Here is an 18,518-nt window from a genome sequence, read left to right as displayed (position 1 = left end):
AAAGCCAAAGTGATACACAGATGCCTCAAAAATGCAAAGTTTAAATCTATTAAAATTGCTGGTCAGCCAATCTTTTTTTAGAAACCGGAGGGATTAAAAAGATATAAAAGGACCTCAGTATCTTAGTCATTTTTTGCACAACAACAGACATGAGCTGGGTTAACCTAAAGCACGTACCTACTTTCTATGGCAACTTAGCACTTTCCCTGGTCCTGAAGTTTAACTTTCCTTGGTTGTAATGTGAGATGTGACTAAGGGCCTCATTATGAGTCTGGAGGGCCAAGAACCGTCCGACTCGCAGTGGCAGTCAGACAGTGGCACTCCAGGTGGTCCGACCACCAGGGAACCACTGTCACTGCTGGGAACAAGGTTCCCAATGGACTGACGGTGGTCAGCCCTGTGGTCAGCCATGGCGGCACTGGACTCAGCGTCACCATGCTGATCATGACACCTATTTCCACCAGCCTTTCCATGGTGAGGACCCCACCATGGAAAGGATGGCAGAAACGCAGTGCTGGGGACCCCAGAGGGGCCCAAGCACCACCCATGCCATTGGCATGGGCCATGTAGGGGCCCCCCTGTCCATCACCCTTGGAATGCGCACTGCCTGCTCTGCAGACAATGCTGGCCTTGGCTCCCTTAAGGGAGCTGAGACCAATACCGTAGCACTGCTCCCACTGTTCAGCCCAGTGGGGACATCATAACACAATGTTCCCGCAGGTCAGCCTGGTGGTAACATTGTAATATGATGGGGGAGTGCTGTTGGCATGATAGCAGCTTCCTCCCCACGGCTTTGGCAGACCCGCAGTGGGACTGCCATAGTCATAATGACCCCCAAAGTCTTTAACAGGACTTCAGTCAATACTGTTCCTTTCCATGGCAAAAATGTAAATGGTTGAGATGTGACCATTACAGATGCTTGCTGCCCTTGTGCCAACTCCATGTTGGAAACGGTTTATTTTTAAGTAATTTTTATTTGTAACATAAAAAATACATATGCTCTACTAAATCAGAAGACATTGAAGCTGACACAATGTCATCTGCATAGCACTTTATTGAACCTTGTCAGCTGTGGAGCAATTCCTCATTCAAGCTATGCACATCAGAAAGAAGATAAAATATGTCATATATAATGATTTCCCACATTCAGCTGTTACATTTTTCTTAAGTATGTATTGATGCTTTTCAAATGGATTGTTTTCTTTTGTATGATGGGTTATTTATACCATAAGTACTGTCATCTGGTTATTTTATTATTGATCTTATGGATTGCCTGATGGGTTGTTCTTTGCCCTGTTTCTATCCTCTTTTTTATAAATCTAAGATTCAATTATTATTGCTAAGACTTACTAAGAATCCCTGACTTTGCCAAGACTGCTAAAAAAGCCCAAGTAAGAATATCATGTAGCTTTAATTGGGTTGCCTTACAAAAAGCAGTTAAGTTATAGAATTCATTATTACCCCTTATTGCTTCTTAGTATACAGACAGCAATCAAGGAAGTCCTCAAGCTTGTCTTCTCCATACACATCCAAGGATTGATAATAATGATCCCTGGAAGTATGGGCACAAGTACTGGAATTGACAGGATTAAGGGGAAACAACATTCTTAGAAGTACACTCATCTTCCCCAAAACCATTTGCTACGTTAGGATGCTGTATCAACTGCATCATTTCAAATTCTTTTTGACATGCTGCAAAAGTAGTACCTAATGTTAAAACTCAACATAATTTCTGCATTATCGCTACCGCATTCTCTTATGTATTTACTGATGTCTAATATAAGATTTGTAAATTCTCTCAGATCCTTCACCTGATATGATGCATCATGACTACAAGAAAGATGATTGACTTTACAAGATCAACCTCTCGCAGATATGATTTATCTATTTAAAATGACTCATGTGGTTGTGAGACTTTCATCGTAATTTTAACTGTGAATATGAATAAGATCTTCCACATTCCCTCACTCAACTCTGATGAATCCATAGTCACTATTAAAGTTCCTCTATGCACACATGAATTCTACCCATCAGGTGATCAATCGGCAAGATATAGGTCCTTATTTATAACCCTGGTGGTCTTAAGACTGCCAGGGTCGCAGTGGCACCAAGACGGCAGTCCAATCGCCACATTACGTCCACAGCATGTAGCACAGTGGTCGGACTGCCAGCACCGCCACTTTTCCTCCACAGGACGGTATGGTGATGCTGGCAATCCTAATCTTCCAGGGCAGCACTGCCATCAGTGCTGCCCTGGGGATTACAACTCCCTTCTCCGCCAGTGGTTTCATGGCAGTAGCACCAACATGAATTGGCTGGTGGAGACAGGGTGCAGGGGGCTCCAGGGGTTCCCCTGCACTGCCCGTGCACATGGCATGAGCAGTGCAGGGGCCCCCTTGGCCAGCCCCATTGAAAAGTTCACTGTCTGCCTTGCAGACAGTGAACTTTACGACAGGTGCTGGTGCACTCTTCACACTACAGTATTGCGGCCGGCTCTATTACGAGCCGCAGACAATGTTGTAGGCCATTTCCCACTGGGCCAGTAGTGGGCGTTAACCGGGTTTCCGCCCGCTGACGCAGCGAGAAACTTGTAATGGCTCCGGCAGGGAGGTAGCCGCATTGGCAGCAACTTCCCCGTCAGAACTTTGGCGGATGGGCTTTTCCGGCCGCCGGAATCTTAATGAGTACCAGAGTCATCGCCCTTCAACAGTTCTTTTTTGACGTACAATGCAGGTTTAATTTCCATTTCCTTTACATATTTGACCTGTTTATAAAGATGATTCCATCTTGCTTGCTGGAGAAAAGGAATCATCATTTAATATATTTGTAAGTAAGAATCCTAATGCGGTTCTCATAGATTTGCAGCCTCTACCCACTTCTAACCAGTGTTTGTGCAGTTATTATAGCTGTTTAAAAGTTAATAATCCCATTTTGTTTCAAAATAGTGATCCCTGCAGAAAAAAATAATGTAGGACTAATTATTTGAATTCTTTCTTACACAACCAACACTAGATGAGCAGGTTTGTTCCCTCTACTTTAAGGTTGCCTACCTTCTAACTTTCACTGTTAATTTTTGCTCATCTCTAACTGTGTATGTGCCTTATTCTCTTATGCCCAACTAGGACCCATGTCATTCTCCATCTCCTGCAGCAGATGCACTATCCTCATTATCTGTCCTCTAATGGTCAGGTGCCACTTCCAGGCTCTGTGAAATACATCGCAATTGATAACATTACTCTGGATTGTAGTGTATATTTTTTCCAACCCAGAAGTGAACTAAGAATATGTTTTTCAATAAAAGGAGATGAACATCTAACTTCTAAGTTGTACCCTCACTTCTTAGTTGGAGGAAGCATCATAGGTTTTATGTATTCCTGCCACTCTCCTTCTCCGCACTCTTTTTTCCTCTTAATCTCTGCTGAAGATCTTCATGCAGAAATGGCATCTCCCTTAATACCCAAGTAAAAGTTCTGAATTCCTTTATTTGTTTAGTACAGAAAATTATTTATCATAAACTCTTGCACATTTGAGAGCTTTTACATTTCAAATACTCTCTAGGTTCTATGGACATGTTGCTTGCAATGTTCCCTGTAAGGCGCGCATGCTCAGGCCCCTTTGGCAAGCGTGCACGTTGTTCCACCATTCCTGTACTTTGTGGTAGTTTATATGCGTTATCACTTTCTAAGCCTAAATAAGCCTTTTAGAGCGATATACGTGCTCCCCTAAGGCAGATAATGCTCATATTTGAATCTGGATTGAAGTAAATGAAAACAGCGTTTAAAGGCCGTGGGGAGTGTTTTAAACATCATTTGCCGTACTTTAGCATACAAGCGAGCAAGTGATATTTATGTTGAAAATTAATGGTTAATGAGCTAGGAAATGCTTCAGAACAGTAGAAAATGTGCTGTTATCAACTTTTCCATCATTGTCGTACTTCATAGTTGTTTATATGCATTATCACTTTCTCAGCTCAAATAAGCCTTTTAGAGCGATAGTCGTGCTCTCCTATTGCATACAATGCTCATATTTGAATCTGGATTGAAGTCAATGAAAACAGCGTTTAAAGGCCGCGGGGAGTGTTTTAAACATCATTTGGCGTACTTTAGCATACAAGCGAGCAAGTGATATTTATGTTGAAAATTAATGGTTAATGAGCTAGGAAATGCTTCTGAACAGTAGAAAATGTGCTGTTATCAATCAACTTTTCCATCATTGTCGTACTTCATAGTTGTTTATATGCATTATCACTTTGTCAGCTCAAAAAAGCCTTTTAGAGCGATAGTCGTGCTCTCCTATTGCAGAAAATGCTCATATTTGAATCTGGATTGAAGTCAATGAAAACAGCGTTTAAAGGCCGCGGTGAGTGTTTTAAACATCATTTGGCGTACTTTAGCATACAAGCCAGCAAGTGATATTTATGTTGAAAATTAATGGTTAATGAGCTAGGAAATGCTTCAGAACAGTAGAAAATGTGCTGTTATCAACTTTTCCATCATTGTCGTACTTCATAGTTGTTCATATGCATTATCACTTTCACAGCTCAAATAACCCTTTTAGAGCGATAGTCGTGCTCTCCTATTGCAGAAAATGCTCATATTTGAATCTGGTTTGAAGTCAATGAAAACAGCGCTTAAAGGCCGCGGTCAATGTTCCCTGTAAGGCGCGCGCGCACCTTTCCTTCCCCCGTTGCGCAGGCCCCTTTGGCAAGCGCGCACGTTGCAACGTTCTTGCAACGTCGCTCCCTGCATCATGCACAGCAAATGTGACAAGACAACAACAAGACGTAAAGGCACCTTCATTGCTTATTTACCGTCTGAATGGACAGAACTCTTTTTTTTGTCCGCTTGCCAGAACGAGCCAGTAGGCCTAAAAATGGCTCACCCTTATAAATCCGATTAGTCATAGCAAGTGGCTGAGCAGATAACTTGAGGCCTCTACTTCAAGTTCCGATCTGTAACATCAACAGAGCACAAAACAGTGTTTGGGGGAATTGTAACTCTGAGTGCATGCAATGCGGAGGCTATCACTACAGCTGTAAAAGAGTTCTATACTGCCAATAAGCTGGACCTTATGAAAATGGTCATGTTTACATCAGATGGTGCATCAGTGATGCTGGGAAAGAACAATGGTGTTGCTACCCGCCTCAAACAATCCATTCCTCATCTAGTTGAGCAGCACTGTGTTGTGCACAGAGAAGATTTGGGAGTTGATGATGCCTGGAAAAAAGTGCTGATGATCAGGGAAATGGAAACATTATTGAGGACTGTCTACACTGTGTTCTCCCGCTCACCTTTAAGAAAGTCCAAGCTGGACGGAATTGCTTTGGTCACTGAATGTGAAGCGGTCTCCTTTCGGCCACTCAATGAGGTGCGGTGGCTTTCAAGGCATATTGCTGTTGGTGCACTCTTGCGTAATTATGAGGTTGCTCTCAAATACTTTGATCATGAAAGAGTTGAGGAGAATGACCCAATTGTTAAATATTGCTACAAAAAACTATCGGATTCAAACTACCATATTTCCTTTGCAGCACTAAATGACATTCCGGGTGAACTTGCATCTTTGTGCAAGTTGTTTCAGAAAAGCTCTTTGACCACCGTTGAAGCTGTACAGTATGCAAGAGCAAAAATTACCCAAATAAAGGAACAGTACTTGGGCGACACTGTCTTTTGGAGCGACACAGTAAGAGACCTGATGGCTTTGTGCAGAGAGGACCGAGAGTATGATAGTGAGCCGATGTTATCTTTCATTAAACTTCTTTGTGAGCACATGGAAAGAAGGTTCCCAGAAGATGAATTGAAGGAATGGACAAGCTTTGATTTCCATATAGTAACAACACAATCACAGTTTGATTTTGGGACTGAGAATGTACAAAGACTTGTTGAGAAGTATTAGAAGGTCTTGGTCCTGGGTGATTGTGACACCCCTGGTGATGTTGTTCGGCAGTACAGAGATTATAAATATGTGGTGGCAGCGCATATAAAAAACAGATTGTTTAGGACCTTTCAAGACATGGTGAATTTCACTCTGCGGAATGCTGCACAGTATAGTGTTGTATCTCAGCTTGTTGATATCTGTGCAACTTTCCAGGCTTCAAGTGCAGACTGCAAACGAGGATTCAGCCTCATGAACTCAATCAAGTCCAAATTAAGAAACAGACTAGAGGAGAGTCACCTAGATATGCTGATCAGGACAAAGGCTTACCTCTCAAATGGGAAAGTTGATTTAGACCGAGTTTATCAGCACTGGAAAAATGGCAAGGACCGGCGAGAAAAACAAACATGTCACACATCTAACGTTGGCACCTGACTTGTCTAAACTCTGATGCGGCTTCTCCTACAGTCCGTGTGTGGGTGGGGTAGGAACATTTCTCAGCCTGTATCTTGGCAGGGGCATCATGGCATTCATCAGTAGTGTGTTCATCAAACTGTAAATGTTAACCAATTGTACAACTGGCTGTATTTGATGTGCGGGGTCCTCTGCAGCACTCTGAGAGTATTCATTAAAGTTTCATAATGGTTCAACCTCCTGATTTCTGTTTTCTCTAACTGGGGTGTAGGTGGCACTTAACAGGTCATGTCCTTGGGGTGTGCAACCAGGTCACAAAACTGCCTTGATGCCCTATTGCATGGAGCAATGATATCACTTTTTTGCTTTAGTGGTATGGAGAGGCTAATGCCAAAGATCTTGGCTAGTTATGCACTGCGCGCGCGTGAATGGTCAATTTCTTGGCGCACGTATCCTTGGCTGCAGCGCACAGAGACCGCACACTGCCGCACACAGTGGAAAAAAATTAGAGGGAACATTGGTTGCTTGTATTCAAAATTAACTTAAACTGGTATACTGAAGAATCTAAATTGGAGTTATTCATAACAGCAGTATGTCAAGCTTCGACAACTGGTGTTATGATTCAACTTTATCTTGTAATAGCACCCAGAGCAGAGGAAGCACTCACTTCCCCTTTGTTCCACCATCTCATCTGGGTCTGCAGAAGCCTGATTCCGATGGTGGAATGGTGGCTGGTGTCTCACCCAAAGTTTTGCAACTCTCCATGGTCTCCAAAGACCCAAAGGAAACAGCATAATGTAGGCTTATATGCCTCAATATCCCACACTCCTGCTAGCATAGTTATGATAACTGTGTGTTGCACTTATATAATTTAAATAGGGTAAATTTCCATTATAGTGTTTATTTAGTCCACAAAACAGCACTGCTTTTATTATTCTCCCCTCTCCAAATCCACTAGGTATCAAACCTCTGCCGCTTGGAAGTATTTAACAAGCTTTGAAGTTTCAGAACTTCTCACTGCGCTGGCAATTTCATCACGTCTGTCAGTGTTTGATTTCTACTAGCCAAAATAAAGCTATCACTTGTTTCTTGTATGTGTTAGTAGCTTGGGGGAGAATGGAAAAGCTAAACCTTGGAAAAGGAAATGAATTCTGGATAAATGTTCATTTTAAAGGCAACCATTCTCTCAAACCACAGTAACCTTCTCACCCATATGCTGTATGTTCAAAGCTTTAGATTCTTTAGTATCAACCTAAAAAGTGTGTTAAATTTGGAATCGTTTGCTAAATCTTGGTGGTAATCAGCCAGGTAGGTTTTGGCTCCACAGCGCAATAGAAGTGAAAATGGATGTGCATCGTTACCTCTTGATAATTCGGGGCAGAAATATTTGGGAGTTTTTGAAGAATGATTTTTAATTCCTGCACTTTCCATATTCATTAAGTTGCTTTATCACTGGGTGGGTTAAACAGATAGGATCAACAATCAAAACCACTATGTCATCCACATACATGTTCAGTTTGTACTAATCATCCCTTATGTGTACTCAAGTGTGTACTAAATGCTCTCATTTCTGCTAACTCTCTCCTCCATCAGCTCTACAGACACTTCCTTGTTTCTCTTTGTATCTCATAAAGATATAGGGACACTTTATTGACTCTAACACAGCCTATGGACCCTGACTTTACCCAGTTCTGAAATATGAGCCCAAAATCAAAAGCTATTAGTGTATATTCCAGGAAGGGCCGTTATGCCCAGTGAAATGCTTTCTCAGATTCACGCAAGATAAGTCAAGCCATGTATACATATATATATATATATATATATAAATATATATATATATATACTGTATACTGGAAGATGCAGGATCACAAGAAAACAACAGCCAGCCAGGGCAAAAATCTGGATCCCAAAGGATACACAGAGCCACAAGAAAATGTAATATCTAAGAAAGAAGTGACTCAAACAGATGATCTCACTAAAGAACAAAAATATATTTCTACTACAACGTTTCAGCTTCCGCCTTCCTCAAGTAGTACAAGATGGTTTTCTCAGTGGCTGACCCCCCAACAGGGGGGTCAGGTTCCAACAGGCACCCCACCTTCATTGGGAGGCCATCCCCAGCTAGGCCTCCGCGATCATCCGGGCCCAGCGTCTCAGGTCCTCCCACTGTTTCCTGCAGTTCTGCCTGCTATAGACCCCAGGGTATGCACGTCCTTGGCGATGGCATGCCATGACCCCTTCTTCTGATGGGTGCTGACCTGCAGAGGAAACACAAATAGTGGGACAAATTTAACCAGACACTCAAGCCTGTCACACATATGGCCTACAAAATGCATTATGCCTTCATCAGGAAACACATGACCCGTACCCCTATATTAGCACTGCCACTAGCCATACCCCCCATATGACACATTGCCAGCACACACACACCATGTTGCATGCAACGTACCCGTGGTGTACTCCCCTGTTGGTCTGGAGGCCAGTACAATCCCCATAAAAGGGTAGGACCCCATCCACAAACCTCTCCAGCTCCTCCAACATGAAGGCTGGGGCCCTTTCCCTTGTTGCATGAGCCATGGCAGGTTCCAGACACAGGTCACAGCAGCACACGCAGTGGAGATGTCATCCAGTGGAAAGTCAAGAAAGTGAAGTGGTAGGAATAAAATGGCGGTCACATCAGTGGCGGTGAACACTGTCACCTCCGGCGTTGATCATCCTTGGTTAACCATACTCCTTAGAGGGCTATGTGAGCCAATGAGGAATTGCACAGTGGTTCAGACTGCCTGCTGCCATGATGCAAACGCCGGCAGAGAGAGGTCACTTCCCCTGAATACAGGACAGGCGGTGCCATTTTCTAATGCTGGTACACATGTACAGATTGATAAGTGCATCATTGTAGTTGAATGTACTCACCTATGCGATTCCAGAGTCCAACATGCAAGCATACTCTGTGTACACTGCTGTAGTGTGTTCATGGTTCCTGTTGTCACTCCCTTCTTACTTTTGGGCCCCTTAGGTACCAACCACTGTGGAGGAATATGAGAAGCAGACAAGCACCCGTGTACATACCCCTTGTGGACTTGGCTGCACTGGAGGACAGGCACTTGATACTCACCTATCATCTGGACAGGGCCACAATCACAGAGTTGTGCACACAATTATAGCCTGATCTGCTACCTGCTATCCATTGCACCACAGTAATACCCTCTCTTGTATAGGTACTCTCAGTGCTCCATTTCCTGTCAACTGGTTCTTTCCAGGTGACAGTGGGCTTGGTTGCAGAATGTCACAGCCAATGTTCTCTAGTGTGCTTGCAAGGGTTTTGCCAGCCTTGCTCAAACACATGCAGCTACATTGCATTCACCCAGGTAGATGATTTACCCGCTGTGAATGCTGGATTCTATACAATGGGACATATACCAACATGTAATTGGGGCCATTGGCTGTACCCACATTGCCTTAGTCTCCCCCAGGGCCAATGAACAAGTGTACAGGAATCGGAAGAGTTTCCACTCACTCAATGTCCAGATGGTGTTCCTTGCTGATCAGTACATCCCCCACGTCACTGCCAAGTATCCAGGGTCTGTGCATGATGCCTTTATCCTGAGGAATAGCAGTGTCCCACAGCTGATAGCATAACGGCATAGAGTGTGGCTAATAGGTGAGCCTGAGTCCCCACCCAATATATGTTAGTGTATGCCTTCAGGAGTCATAGCCCATGCCCTTGTGCAGGATAATGTGTGTCCTTTACTTCTTGCAGGTGATTCCGGCTACCCAAACCTGTCCTAGTTCCTGACCCCTGTTAGAAATCCGAGAACAGGGGCTGAAAATAGGTACAATGATGCTCATGGTCGTATCAGGAGGATTGTTGAAAGGAACTTCGGGCTCCTAAAGGCTCGATTCAGGTGCCTCCATCTGACAGGTGGATCCCTATGCTACTCCCCTGAGAAGGTCTGCAGAATTGTTGTTGTGTGATGCATGTTACACAGTTTGGCCCTCAGAAGGCATGTGCCCTATCTGCAGGAGGACGTGGGTGACACTGCAACTGTGGCAGCAGTGGACACTGAGGACAGTGAGGAGGAGGAAGAGAAGGAGGATGTGGACAACAGGTCACATATGATCCTGCAGTAGTTGCAATGACACTCAGGTAAGACTGTTGAACTAAACATTTCGACATTTTAGTGTTGTGCTGTGTGACTGTAGCATAATGCAAATCATTACCTTTGCATCCCACATGACTGTCACCTATGCCTTCCCTTATTGCAGATGTTGGTGTTGTTTCAACAACGTTTTCACTGTGATGTGTACAGACTGGTGAGACACAGTTGTAGGATGGATCAACATGATACTGGCCATGTACACAGGATTGTGCAGTTCATTACAGTTCAATACATTGTACATTACCTGTAGATAAAGCACTATTGCTCAAGTTGTGTCCAATGGTGTTTATTGAAAATTGATATACAATGGGAAGTGCCGTAGAGTGGGGTGATGGTTGGAAATAGTCCAGTGTAGTGGGCCGGTCTGTTTGTAGCACAGGTCTAGTGTCCAAAGGGCCATAGGAAGGGGAGAAATGGCAGTTCAAAGTGGACAAGGTGAAACAGTGGAACACAAGGGGGACATTCAGGAGGGCCTCATTTCCTGGGGTTGGTCTTTGTCTTGGCAAGTGTCTCTGGTGTCTGTCTGGGTCGCAGGGACCGTTTGCAGGGTGGTTCACCTTCTGCAGCTTCTGCACCTTCACCTTCTGCAGGGGGAGTGGTGCTGGTGGCCTGTGGGTGCTGTGGCAGGGCTTCCTGTCTGCCTACTAGTTGCAGCAGATGTGGAGGGCTGGTCAGTACATTGGCTAGTGGAAGGGGCCCACTGGTGTGCTGTGAAGTCCCTCATGATGTTGGCCATATCACTCAGCACCTCTGCAATGGAGACCATGGTGCTGTTCAGGACCTGCAATTCGTGCTTGATCTCCTGGTGGTGTTTCTCCTGAAACATCTGGTTCTCCTGCATGATGTCTATCACCTGACCCACCTTGTCCTGGGATTGTTGATATGCCCCCAGGACATTAGTGAGTGCTTCCTGGGCAGTCAGTTCTCTGGGCCTGTTCTCCCCCTGGCGCACAGCTGTCCTCCGACCATCCCTGGTCTCTTGTGCCTGTGTTTCCTGAACGGTGTGCCCACTGCCACTGACCCCTGGACCCTCATTGTCTTCCCCGTGAGGTGTGGACTGGAGTCTCTGTACAGGTGTGCACACTGATGATTGACGTGTCCTGGGGACAGAGGTCTGGGGACATTGGGTGACTGCTGTGGTGTTGGATACTCAGGGGGGAGGCTCTGTTGTGGATTGGGTGTGGGCTGGGGTAGCCGACTGACCAGTGGTCCCTGATGGGCCAGGGAGTTCATCTAGATCCAGAACTCCAGATTTGCTGTCATCACTGGGGGCATCTTCTGGTAGGGGGCTGGGTGGCCGTGGCACCTCCTCGCCGCTGAGATTGGCTGGGGCACCTGTGAAGATGTAAGTGGTGTATTATGCTACTTGACCCAAGGGTAGGTCGCTCCCCCTGCCGCTGCAGCTCCTCCAGGTTCCTGAGTTCCTGAGACCCACCTCACAGTAGGTACCCCCCCCTCCCAGCCCCTCGCTCTGCCCCGCGCTACTCACCCTCTCTCCTGCTCCTGCTTCTTTTCTTCTTTTCTTCTTCTCTGTTCTTCTGTTCTTCCTCCTCGCTCCTCGTCTGTAATCTTCTTCTGTACTCTTCTTTTCCCCGTCTTCACTCTTCTTCTCTTCTTCCTCATCTTCTTTTGTGGTCTTCTGCCCTCTGTTCTTCGTTTTTCTGTATCTTCTTCTGTGTTCTTCTGTGTTCTTCTGTGTTCTTCTATGTTCTTCTGTGTTCTTCCGGTCTTCCTTTCTTCTCTCCTTCCGGTCTTCTGATCTTCCTTTCTTCTGTTCTTCTGTTCTTCTTTTCTTCTGATCTTCTTGTCTTTTGTTCTTCTGTTCTTCTTGTCTTCTGTTCTTCTTGTCTTCGGCTCTTCTGCCTCCTCCGTCCTCTTCTCCCCGCGCCTGCCCTCCTGCTCCTGCCTCATCCCCCTCCCCCACTCGCATCCCCCTCTCTATCTCTCCTATCTAACCCGTTCACTATCTACCTCCCTCACTCCTCCTATCTACCTATCTCTCTATCTCTCTATCCCACTATCTAACTCTCTCACTCTCCACCTCCTCCTATCTTCCTATCTCTCTATCTTTTTCCCTATCTATCGATTTCCCTATCTATTTTCTCTATCTATTTCTCTATCCCCCCCTCCCTCACCCCCTCTATTACCTATCTTCCTATCCTCTCACTCCTCACCCACCTCTACAACCCCCCCTCCCCTATCTTCTCAACCCTACTCCTATCTTTCTCCCTTATCTCCTAAACCTCCTAATACTCACCCCCCTCCACCCTTAAACCCCCCTCCCCCAGCTCTTCTCACTCTACCTGTCCCCCCCTCCCTCGCGCTTTCCCGCCGCGACCTCCTGCACGCCCCCGCCCCCCAGCTCCCATTCGCCCCCACCTGACCCCTCCCCCCCTCCTACCTCATATGGCGGCCGCTGCGCGACTGCGCAGAGGGTGCGCGCAGTGGGCGCCCCACTGGCGCGCCTCCTGCACCCGTCCGCGCCTGGCCCGCGCCCAGCGCCACGACCCCTGGTCCCCAGCTCTCCCAAGCCCCGCTGACCCGCTACGACCCCACCACCCTCCACGCCCTCAACCCAGGACGCTCCAACACCTGCTTCCAAGCTCACCCCAAATGCACCCATGGACCCTTCGCCTGCAACTCCTGCAAACGCACCTTCCACCACGCAACAACCACGACCACAAGCCCACGCGCCATCAACCACCTCAAGTGCATCCTAGTCAACGCTCGCTCCGTCCACAAACACGCCATTGAACTCTGGGACCTCCTGGTCTCCATAGCACCGGACGTCGCCTTCATCACGGAGACCTGGATGAACGCCTCCTCGGCCCCTGACATCGCAACTGCCATCCCCGAAGGCTACAAGATCTCCAGAAAAGACCGCACCAACCAGGTAGGAGGAGGTATCGCCATCGTCTTCAAAGACTCCATCAGCGTCACCACCTCCACCGAAGACACCCCTCTCGCCGCTGAACACCTGCATTTTCAGATTCGCACCGATCCGAGGACCACCCTCAGAGGATCCCTCGTCTACCGTCCTCCCGGGCCACGCACCCCTTTCAGCGACGCCATCGCCGACTTCATCTCCCCGCACGCCCTCGCCTCGCCGGACTACATCCTCCTAGGTGACCTCAACTTCCATCTGGAACAAAACAACGACCCCAACACCACCACCCTGCTCGACAACGTCGCCAACCTCGGCCTCAAACAACTGGTGAACACCGCCACCCACTTCGCCGGACACACGCTTGACCCCATCTTCTCCGCCAGCAAACACGTCTTCTTCAGCCACGCCTCTGCCCTACACTGGACCGACCACAACTGCGTCCACTTCACATTCCGACGCGAGACCCGCCACCTCCGCACCCAACCCATCCCTCGTCGACAGTGGAACAAGATCCCCGAAGAGCAACTCTTCTCCGCACTCGCCGCCAACCAACCCACCCTCACCACCGACCCCAACGACGCAGCCCTCAACCTCACAAACTGGATCTCCAACTGCGCAGACATCCTTGCTCCCCTCAAACGCACGCATCGACAGACCAACACCAAAAAACCTCTCTGGTTCTCTGACACCCTCAAAGAATCAAAGAAAACTTGTCGCACCCTTGAGAAAGCCTGGCGCAAGGACCGCACCGCTGACAACATGACCGCCCTCAAGAACGCTACCCGCGAACACCACCACCTGATCCGCACTGCCAAAAGGAACTTTTGTCACCGACAGACTGGACAAAAACAGACACAACAGCAGAGAACTCTTCAGCATCGTCAAGGAGTTCTCCAACCCCAGCGCCAACGCCGTCACGCCCTCACAGGATCTGTGCGAATCCCTCGCCACTTTCTTCCATCGCAAGATTAGCGACCTCCATGACAGCTTCGGACACCAGACCCAACCATACACCACCGAACCGGCATCCACGGCCATCACCCTCAACAACTGGTCCCACATCAACACGGAAGAAACCAAATCCATCATGAACTCTATCCACTCCGGCGCCCCTTCGGACCCCTGCCCGCACTTCATCTTTAACAAAGCCGACGACATCATCGCCCACACCTCCAGACCGTCATCAACTCTTCTTTTTCTTCTGCTACCTTCCCCGAATGCTGGAAACACGCCGAAGTCAACGCCCTACTAAAGAAACCTACGGCTGACCCGAAAAAAAACTTCCGCCCCATCTCTCTTCTGCCTTTCCCAGCCAAAGTAATAGAGAAGACCGTCAACAAACAGCTGACCACCTTCCTGGAAGACAACAACCTGCTCGACCACTCACAAACCGGATTCCGAACCAACCACAGCACTGAAACTGCCCTCATCTCAGTCACTGATGACATCAGAACCCTGATGGACAATGGTGAAACAGTCGCCCTCATTCTGCTCGACCTCTCGGCTGCCTTTGACACCGTCTGTCACCGCACCCTAATCACCCGCCTCCGCTCCACCGGGATCCAAGGCCAGGCCCTGGACTGTATCGCCTCCTTCCTCTCAAACCGTTCCCAAAGAGTTTACCTCCCTCCGTTTCGCTCAGAACCCACCGAGATCATCTGCGGCGTACCCCAAGGCTCATCACTCAGCCCGACACTCTTCAATGTCTACATGAGCCCCCTCGCCAACATCGTACGCAAGCACGACATCATCATCACCTCCTACGCCGACGACACCCAACTTATACTCTCCCTCACCAAGGACCCCGCCAGCGCCAAGACCAACCTACAAGAGGGTATGAAGGACGTCGCAGATTGGATGAGGCTCAGCCGCCTAAAGCTGAACTCTGAAAAAACGGAAGTCCTCATCCTCGGCAACACCCCGTCCGCCTGGGACGACTCCTGGTGGCCCACGGCCCTCGGCACCGCACCGACCCCCACAGACCACGCCCGCAACCTCGGCTTCATCTTGGACCCTCTTCTCACCATGACCAAGCAAGTCAACGCCGTGTCCTCCGCCTGCTTCCTCACCCTCCGCATGCTCCGCAAGATCTTCCGCTGGATCCCCGCCGACACCAGAAAAACCGTGACCCACGCCCTCGTCACGAGCCGCCTGGACTACGGCAACACCCTTTACGCCGGGACCACAGCCAAACTCCAAAATCGCCTGCAACGCATTCAAAACGCCTCGGCCCGCCTCATCCTCGACATACCCCGCAGCAGCCACATCTCCGCACACCTGAGACACCTGCATTGGCTCCCTGTCAGCAAAAGGATCACCTTCCGACTTCTCACCCACGCACACAAAGCCCTCTACGACAAGGGACCGGAATACCTCAACAGACGCCTCGGCTTCTACGTCCCCACCCGCCTCCTCCGCTCCTCTGGCCTCGCACTCACTGCTGTCCCTCGCATCCGCCGCTCCACGGCGGTGGGAGATCTTTCTCCTTCCTGGCGGCCAAGACATGGAACTACCTCCCCACCAGCCTCAGGACCACCCAGGACCACTCCGCTTTCCGGAGACTCCTAAAGACCTGGCTGTTCGAACAGCGATAACCCCCCCCCTTTTTCCCCTAGCGCCTTGAGACCCGCACGGGTGAGTAGCGCACTTTATAAATGTTAATGATTTGATTTGATTTGATTTGACTTGTCTGTGACATATTATGCATCCCTAGCTTCCCCTATATTATTGCTGTTGACCTGCCACCTAGGTTTGTATATGGTGATGGACTGTGGGATTGCTAGTTCTCCATGATGTACATGCATTGGTGGTGGGTGTGCAGGCAGAGCTGGAAGGGATGTGCATGTAGTGGGTATGGCATGCAGGGCTTCGCATCAAGGTTTGTTGATTGTGGTGGTGCACTGTGTGAGATGGGAGTCACGGTGGTGGTCGAGATGGCATACAGGCATGGGGGATGATAGGTAGTAAATGTTGACTCACCAGTGTCCAGTCCTCCTGTAAACTTTGCACTTGTATAGCACACTACTCACCAGTTAGGGTCTCAAGGCGCTGTACGCATTCCGCTGTGGGACCCATTAATTAGATTAGGCACCAAGGCGAGAATTACCTGGTCCAAGGGAATTGAGCCCAAGAGCCGCCAATGTGGGAATTGAACCCTGGTCCTGGGCCAGATCTCTGCATCAGGGTCTGCCGCTCTAACCATTGTGCCACACTTCTCCTGCAACTCCAGTGAATCCCTCAGGATGCAGAATTGCCAAGACTTGCTCCTCCCATGCTGTCAGCTGTGGGGGAGGAGGTGGGGGTCCACCAGCAGTCCTCTGGCTAGCGAGCTGATGCCTTGCTGCAATGGAACGCAACTTCCCCTGTGGGTCGTTCCACCTTTTCCTTGCGTCGTCCCTTGTGCATGGATGTAGTCCCACTGCGTTCCCCCTATTCACGATCCTCCACCCTAGCTCCATCTTCCTGGAAATGGATATCTGCTGCACCTGTGCTCCAAACAGCTGTGGCTCAACCCTGGCTATTTCCTCAACCATGACCCGCAACTCCTCATCAATGAAACGGGGGTGCCTTTGTGGGGACATGGGTGTTGTGAGATGCGTGTAGGTTGTGCATTGGTGTTGTGTGATGTAGTCGGGTGTGTGTTGCGTGTCGGCTGAATTGGTAGTTGTGATGTGTGTGCAGTTCTCTTTTGGATTGTCCTCACAAAGTGTAGCCATCTTGTCATGTTTGCAGAGGCTTGTGAGTGATCTGGGAGTGTGTTTTGGAATGCTGTTGGTGGGTGTGTGGGGTGTGTGTATAAGTGTCAGGTGTGGGTTATGTGTTCTGGTCAATGTTGTCTTGTTTTGTATTTGTGTGGCCATATTCGCTTTGGTAGTGTTTACCGCCAATGGTTTGCCGTAGTTGAATGTCCGCTGTGGTGATTCTTGGGTCATTATTTGGACGGCGTACTATTGGTGGTGTAACGGTATGGGTGGTAGTTCCATCAGTTTATCATGTTCAGTGGGTCTGGAGGATTTGTGGTTGTGGCTGTTTTCTGTTGGTTTTGTGTGTGTGTATCATAATCTGGCATACAGATGTTCGCCTCTGCGGCGGTATGTTGGTGGCAGTCACCGCAGTGGAATTTGGACTTTACTGGCAGTGTCATAATGAATGCCATAGTTATGTGATCACAACCAGGAAGCAGGAGACATACAAACAAATACCGCCTTAGCATTGTAGGATACAATTTATGAATCATTTGATTTTATGTTTTTAAACATAATTGCATCATCCTTCAAATAATTTGCAATCAAATTATGTGTTTAAATGTCATATTTGCAATGGATCAGCCGTCCAGTTCATGAAGCTATAGGGAATGCTTCAGTTTTGTGAAAAGTTATTCATGTTCCTTCAAAGTTACATTATACATTATGGTGGTTTACTACAGCTTAAATAATAAACATCTGTAAATCACTCCTAAATATTAACACAATATTTCAATTAAACTTTATTTGGCTTAAACAAACCATAAAAGCACACAATAAAAACAACATGAATTAAAATCATATCTACAGTATTAGAGAGAAAAGCAATGCATCTGGTCTGAGCATAAACACCATTAAAAACAGTTTGCATAGTTTACACGCAGACTGCTACTCCATAGCTCCTCCTAACAGTCAGTGCAGTTGTGATGAAATTCAATGTTGCCACACAAATCCTAGAAACTCAACTGCTGTAGGAACACTAATGCTCTTGTATACAGTCTGATGTTAGTGTCCTTTCAAACAGGTACTAAGAAGCATTTTCAGATAGCCCTATAAAGGCATAAAAGAGAAAATATTGACCATACTTTGTTCTGTGGCATTGTCAGAGGGGTATTTTGGTGCCTTGGATGGAAAATGCTGCTAAAGCAATGAATCATATGAAAAAGTAGCAGAGTTGAAAATAATCTGCACTGAGACTTAAAGATAATAGTGAAACAAAATTCTAGACCAGATGTCAATGTAATCAATTGATAGTACCTTCCACACTTTCTGATGCCAAAGTTACTTCTCTTGGAAATGTAAAACAAAATCCTTCACCAGACCCTTTGCTTCTCTTCCTATGCTTTCATGATTAAAGAAGAGCTCTAGGAACCCTGGGTTATTAAATGTCGTCTTCACACTCACAAGCCAGAATATGGCTGTCACATTTCCTAGAGATAGACA

The sequence above is a fragment of the Pleurodeles waltl genome, chromosome 12 (assembly GCF_031143425.1).
Source record: "Pleurodeles waltl isolate 20211129_DDA chromosome 12, aPleWal1.hap1.20221129, whole genome shotgun sequence".
NCBI lineage: Eukaryota > Metazoa > Chordata > Amphibia > Caudata > Salamandridae > Pleurodeles > Pleurodeles waltl.
This window is presented reverse-complemented; position numbering follows the sequence as displayed.